General features: G+C 43.2%; 1 protein-coding gene across 5 annotated transcripts in view; it reads right to left on the reverse strand.

Moving 5' to 3' along the window:
- Positions 1-2,270, reverse strand: part of Smad5 (SMAD family member 5) — a 43,716-nt gene extending 41,446 nt beyond the window's left edge. For 2 of the 5 annotated variants that reach the window (XM_047555699.1, XM_047555698.1), the window contains exon 1: positions 2,141-2,229. The gene's annotated coding sequence lies outside the window, so the exon portion shown is untranslated. Of the gene's footprint in view, positions 1-2,140 lie in introns of all 5 variants that reach the window. The other 3 variants (XM_047555695.1, XM_047555697.1, XM_047555696.1) reach the window with 3 other exon arrangements.
- Between the last annotated feature and the right edge of the window lie 5,130 nt (positions 2,271-7,400).

Raw genomic sequence — 7,400 nt, forward strand, 5'->3', positions numbered from 1 at the left:
ACAGCAGTTAGGTAAAAAGGACTGACGGCAGGAGCAGCAATACAGAGGGAAGGAAAAGAGGATGCATATGGATGATCACACAATCATAATCAAATATGAAATTTTTTAAATTTTTAAATGTATAATCCAAAATTTTAAAACCTGAGCATATGTATAACCACTACGAAGGTTAGAATTTATTAAATTGTCTCTCCAAGTTGTTTTACATTTTTATAACTTCAGTGTTTACCTTAGACCAAAAAAAAAAGTTAACCAAAGGAGTTAAATTAAAAAATAGAATATATACATAGAATATGTAAAGGAGTTAAATTAAAAAATAGAATATATACATAGAATATGTAATAGATCCACAAATAACTTCTTACAGAATCTGGAACACATTAATGATATCAGGTCAATGTGTGTCATACTGAGTGTAGGTATTGTTTCTCCAAATGGACACTACCACATTGGCATTTAGCAGAAATATTAAACCATTTGAAATGTTATTAATCTGCTGAGGCTAAGGCTTTCAACTTTTAAATTAAAACTAATTCACTTAGCATTCAAGTACTCTAAGAAAATATAAGTACTTTAGTTTTTTAAAAGAATTTTATAAAAACAACACTTGCTGCTGGGTATGGTGGCACATGCCTGTAAAATTCCCAGCGACCCAGAAGGTTGAAGCAGGATGATGGCCAAGTTCAAGGCCAGCCTCAGCAACTTAGCAACATGCTGTCTCAAAATAAAAAGATAAAAAAGGGTTGGAAATGTAGTTCAGTGGTAAAGTGCCCCTGGGTTCAACACCCAGTGTCAAACAAACAAACAACACTTGAACCCTTTCCTCTCAACTTTGGTGAAGCCAAGCCTCAATCTCCACCTATCCAGTCTTTGTTGCTAGATAAGAACACTTTTGGTAGTTCTAGGTAACAGGCATATGTGACAAACCCAACCTGACTTCAAAACTTTTTCCACAGAAAGACAAGGTAAACAAGATATACTTAGCACCACACCCATTCAAACGAAAAAGCAGCCAGGAATGCTCCCCACTCCCATCCACCAGACCTCCAGCTGGTCAGGAAACATTGTCTTTACAGCTGAGATAAAGATCTGGCCTAAGGTGTTCAGGCATTCCTCACCTCTAGGCTGGCCTATGCTCCATTCTCCAATGCCATCTAAACCAGAATTGAAACATATGGGTCAAGAAATGGGCAAATTTCCAAATACCCCGACTATCCTCACCCGTGTTCTTTTTTGCAACTCAAATCTGTTTTTGCTATGGAGCATGCTCCGACTTAAGACAGGCGCCACATGGGAGTTTTCAAAGCTTAGGCTCCAAACTCCACGTAATAACAGCAGTTGAAAAGGGAAGAGGGAAAAAGGGAAAAGGGGTGGGGGGACTAGAATATGAATTAAGTACTAATATTTAAGGACCTGGGCAGGAGGTGAACATAGTGATGGAAAAGAGACACTACTTGGGCATTCTACTTTGCAGCTTACGGAAGTTTATATCAAGTAGAAGAAATCTTTGCAATACTGAAAGCTGACATAGCAAGTGGTAGAAACCAGATCTAAGTACCAGCTGAGTGCAGCAGCAGGTCACCGATGCCCAGAGTGTAATTCCCACCGATAAGCGTGGATCCTTATCTTTGAAATACAAAGCGACAGCGGCACAGATTCATCAGACCATTGGACACCTTGGCGGTGCAGCGGACCTAGCTGCTTAGCCGACTAGGGCAATCCTATCAGGCATGTGTATCGAGGGTGGTGCTTAGAAGCGTCAGGGTAGCAAACTGCTCCTCTGGACATAAGTGGGACCCGGGGAGACCCTCTGGGACGTCTGGGACGCCTGCCTCCACCATCCGGGCGCGAACAGCGGAGCTGGGACAAGAGCCAGACCCGGCCCCGCCTCAGGACGCCCCGCGCCGCAGGCGAGGCCTCTGCAGCCGGCCGGGCACTCTCATCCCCGCCCGTCCGGACCCCGGCAGGCCGGACTGGGCCTACCTCCCGCCCCACAGGCCCTGGGCCGTTTCCGCCCCGCCCGCAGCCGAACGCCCCCGCCTCGGCCCGAGTCCCGCCGCTAGGGCCCGAGGGCGAGTCACGTCCGGACCGAGACAGCAGCCCCCGGCCCCGCTCGCCCGCCCCGGGGCCCCTCACTCACTCGCGGGCCGGTTGGGCGCACTCTCCTGGCGCCGTAGTTGCGCTTCCCCGCGCTGCAACTTTATTAGCAGCTCGGCCGCAGGACACGCGCACGGCGCCCGCTTGCCCAGGACCCGGATGACGGAGGGAGGGAGGGAAGAAGGGAGCCTGGAGGACGCCCGCTGGGATCTGCGCATGCGCGCCAGGGCCGAGTGACCGCTGCAGTAGGAGGGAAGGGCCGCCTTACCCCGGCAGCCGAAGGAAGCCTCAGCACTTGGCTGCGAGCCCACAAACCCCAACTTCCGATCAGTCCGAAGCTTTCTCGCGTCCATGTCCAGAACTGCGAGTAGGAGTCCGTTGTAGGCACTAGTATCCTCCACAAGCCAAATGAACACACATTATCATAAAGTAATTGTCCTGGATATGGACAATTGGAGATTTTTGTGACATAAAGTGTAAGCAAAGTTATCTACAAATACAAGATCGGTACTTTTTTTTAATTGTGATATAAATCTGAACAAAAAGAGTTCTCTTTATGTGCAAAAGTCGCTTCAGGACAAATTTCTGAACATCCTACAGCTTCTTCCTAGATGCATCTGTAAAACTTCTCCCATAGGGCAATCTTGGATCCCTGGGATTCAGGGGGATAGGTCTGCCCATCCTGTGGAGGAGCAACCCCAATAGTGAAGATAACACACTCCTCCACCTCCTGGGTACACAGGCCTGGACAAGTGGGCTACGGGGCGCAGAAAGGCTGATGAACTTCACCCCTTCTGTTCCAGTGATTGAGGTTCCCTCCTTTCCCCCTCCCAATTCCCCAGAGTGTTAGCGCTTTCCAGAATATGATACGGGAACCACCTAGGACACCCGATTTGGAGAGCACTAGTGAGGAAAATGTTTTAAATAATTTTGCTTTAATTTTAAAAGGTCAATACTGACTTTCTGCTTTTCCATTATAGGTTTTCTCATTCAATAAACATCAAACTTGGGGCCGGGTGTGGTGGCGCACGCTTGTAATCCCAACGGTTTGGGAGATTGAGAAAGGAGGATCGCGAATTTAAAGCCAGCCTCAGCAATTTAGCGAAGCCCTAAGCAACGCTGTCTCTATATAGAATATAAAAGAGAACTGGGAATGTGGCTCAGTGGTTAAATGCCCCTGGGTTCAATCCCTGGTACCAGAAAACAAATAATAAATAAATCAAAATTGTAATCATTTTTAATCCTTTCTTTCACAGACTAATCCAATTCATCAGTCCTATTAAATCTGCCTTCAGATACTGAACAACCTAAATCTGACAATTTCTCATCACCTTTATTGCCACCTCCATTGCCAGAGCCAGTGTCATATCACCTGACACACAAATGGGGCAGCTATTTATTTTTTTTGTTCCAGGTTCTAGTAAATTGTTTCCATGGAGAAAAGATCAAAGAAATGCTGCAGAAGCCTCAGCATTGAAGTGGCCACCTCCAATGGTGACAGGGGCCTGGTGAGAGAGTGAAGTGAGCCAGAGTGGGGAACCAGAGAGTGTCTGTTCCCACCAAAGAGAACACCTGCTGTTCTACTCTGGCCAACTGTTGCTAGGGGGAAATGAAGGGATGAGGGCCCAGTGTTGGTAGATCTTACTTTTCAAAGGAAACTGAAAACTTGTGTTTTTATGCAAAAACCAAATCTCAGTTTAATCTCTTTAGCAATCTCCCTCTCCTCTCCTCTTCTCTCTGCTCCTCTCTTCTCTTCTCTCTCCCTCTCTCTCTCCCTCTCTCTCCTCCCCCTTCTTCTCCCTCTCAGACATTCAGGAGGCCAACCCTGTACAAGCCAAACAAAACAAATTCATGGTCCCAATTTAGCCTGCTGGCCATCAATTTGCAATCTAAGGTCTACATCAGGTCTACATGTTAAACTTCTTTACTACATCATAAACTTTGTAAAAGTAAAGTCTGTGTACTTTAACTCTTTGTCACACTCACTGATTATTTGTTGTTAATTCAGAAATTTCCAACTCTTGGAACACACATATTTCTGGAGCCTGCATGGGTTTACAGCTCCCAGAAGTGCCTCTAACCCTGCCTTAGAGGATACCTTTTATTCAGAACTGGTGTTTACAGAGTGCTTTGTTGAACATTACAGGACATGACAATTTGGTTTAAATATTTCATATGCTAGAGCCACTCCTCATTTCAAACAGCCAGTAAAATCCTTACCCAAACAAATTGTTTGCATATATGTAAGAACAATCTGTGATTATAGGATTCCTTTTCAATATTTATATTTGTAATCCTAAAACCAACAGTTTTGCTCTCTGAACTATGAGTTCACATATTGATCAAATCAACCAGAGACTCCAATCTCTCTGAGTTACTATGTGCGTTCGGCTTAGGTCTTTAGTTGGAAGAGATAATTATATAGAAGAGAGGAATGGAGACTCTAGCAGCCAGCATGAGTCTTCCAAAAGGACTTAGAAATTACCCCGACTTCTAAGGTATAGAAAGTCTGAGGACTCACTATCTATATAACTCAATGTTTAGTTACCATCTTGAATTTTCCCAACAACAATGCATGGAACATGAAAAATTGGAATAATTAACCAAGAAGATTATCAAACAGAAAGGATCAGGCTTGCCAGAGCTATAGGAATGGAATAAAGAAGACCCTATTTTTGATCTGAGAACAAATGTAGAACAGGATGCTCTGAACATATAGATAGAATCAGTGAGACATCAAAATAGACAAACTGCTTTTTCAGTTTAGCCACCTACCTGATCAAGAAGAGCAGCAGCTTCAACACTCAATTTTACTTCGCTAGTAAAGAAAGCTATTTCTGGATAATTTAGGCCACTGCTTTCAACCAAGGGTGACCGCACCCAGGAAACATTTGGCAGTTTGAAGATTTTCTTGGTTGCCACAAGAAGGAGGGCAGTGCTACTGGCACCTAGTGGGCAGAGGCCAAGGATGCTGCTAAACCTTCTGTAATGCACAGGGCAGCCACCTTCTGTCAACAATTATCCAGCCTAAAATGTTAATAGTGCAGAGGTTAAGAAACCTTGGTTTAAACCCCACATAGTTTTTCTTTAATTGGGTGTTAAGAAAGGAAATGGGCCATTTCTTACTAACTTTTCAAATGGCTTAAATTATTCATTTCACATAGAGAATTAGCCTCAATGTTTAGTTCCCATCTTGAATTTTCCCAACAACAATGCATGGAACATGAAAAATTGGAATAATTAACCAAGTTCATTTTTTTATGTTTTATTTTAACATGTCAAGTAATTGAGACAATTTGGTTTGGTTTTGAATATCCTTAATAAACATCTCAATTCCACAATTTGCTGTAGTAGCTCAGAAGGTTCTGCCTGAATAACTCCCAGGCCCAGTAGAACTGGAAGAATGCAATGATATTTGGGGGCATCACACATCACAGAAGCATCAGCAAATGACATCACAGGGATCCTTAAAGGGCTCTGGGTAGCTACCTCAAAGACACCTCATTTCTACAGACAGTCATGAAAAGTAGACATCAGTTTGTAAGACTCCTCCAGACAGGATCCTTAGAAACAATAAAACTTCATTCCAAGCTCTGAGAAATCCTTGTATGTCCTTCTATTTGCAGACCAGCCCCTTCCCCCATCCTTCAGATTGGAAACAGTGCCAGAGCCAGAACTAAACAGAGAAGAGTTCCAAGAAGGGCAAGTTCCCAAGAAGTGATGCACAAAGACATCCTCCACAGTCCAGAGAGAGAGAGAGAGAGAGAGAGAGAGAGAGAGAGAAAATCACTGTTACAATTAGCCAGAAGAAGCTTCATGTTCTTTAAGAGGATGAACCAAAATTCCATGACAACCAGAGATTACACTAAAGTGATTTTATAGAATATTTCAGAGTTTTTTTTCCCCAGTAAAACCTTGGTGATCTGGCGTGAAATGCTTCCATAATAATCCACAGACAAATTCCTTTATTTTCAGAACTGAGAAGTTGAAATTGTAATGTACAGGAAAGAGAAAAATAAAAGAATGGAAGCTGCCTCCATTGAAGCACAGGGATCTGGAAGTTTCAGGGATAATGTCAGAGAATCCATGAGCCCCCGTGCACATTTTTGCATTTATACCTATGTGCGAATTTTCTGCAGAAAAAGCCTGTAGCTTTCATCATATTCTCAAAAGTTTTCCTGAACTCCACATTTGCAGATGCTCGAGACAGTGGTTGCATTACATATGGTGTACGTTTAACGTGCCTATTTTAACTTATCGTTTTCTTTTTCAGAGCAACATAATTAGGAGACTCCTCTCTGGGGAAGGCAGCTTGTTTTAGAGTGGAAGAACCTGGCTCGCCTGTCTCCAGCCATCTGCTACATTAAAGAAGGCCTCCTATGGCTGGAATCCAAAACACAAAATTAAAAGGGTAGCTTGCACCCAGAGTCATAAAACAAAGAGGCTTTCTAATGCAGGGCTTGGAGCGAACACTTGTTTCTTCCTGACTTAAGCAGCATCTGTTTCTCCTGCCGGCTACACCCCCACAACCCCACCCCCTGAGTTAACTCCACTAACCTCTGTGGTTCAACATTCTCCGTTTTCATCCTCAGAGATGTGGTCTCAGAGGAGCCAAACCACATGTGTACCCCACCACAAATCCAGAGCAGCAGGTGGAAAATCTGGGAGTGCTATGGAATTGGGGAAAGGGGGATAGACAAAATTCTACATTTTCTAGGAAGGCTTTTAATTTCCTGAAATCTTACTCTTAAGAACTCTAAAACTGGCCTCTTGATTTGAAAACAAACTGTTGATTTACTACCTGTGTACCTTGGACAAGTTTCCTACACAACTGTGCCTCAGTCTCCTCATCTGTAAAATGGAGATATTAGTGGTTATCAATTTTATAAGATGTTTGTGGGGATTGTAAGACATTTAGAACAGTGTTGGCACACAGTTTAAGTGCAACAAAGGTGTTTATTTTACAAAAAATGCATTTCTTCTTGATATGCCAGAAACATCTACAATATTGTTAGCAAATTGATTTATTACATAAGATGTGTGTTCATTTCACAGGATAATGGGTCTTCTTCCTATGTCACTCTGATAAGTAATCTCATTCATTCCCAGGCCTCTGGTACCATCTGTTACAGACCATACCTAAATTTGTTCTTCCATTGTACTTGGCTAATGAATTTCAGACTCTTAAATTCAACTACTGTATTAGTCAATTTTCTATCACTGTAACAAATAGCTGAGATAGTTGACTTATAAAGAAGAAAGGTTTATTCTGGTTCCTGGTTTCAGAGGTTTCCCTCCATGGT

Source organism: Sciurus carolinensis, chromosome 6 (genome assembly GCF_902686445.1).
Source record: "Sciurus carolinensis chromosome 6, mSciCar1.2, whole genome shotgun sequence".
Taxonomy (NCBI): Eukaryota; Metazoa; Chordata; class Mammalia; order Rodentia; family Sciuridae; genus Sciurus; species Sciurus carolinensis.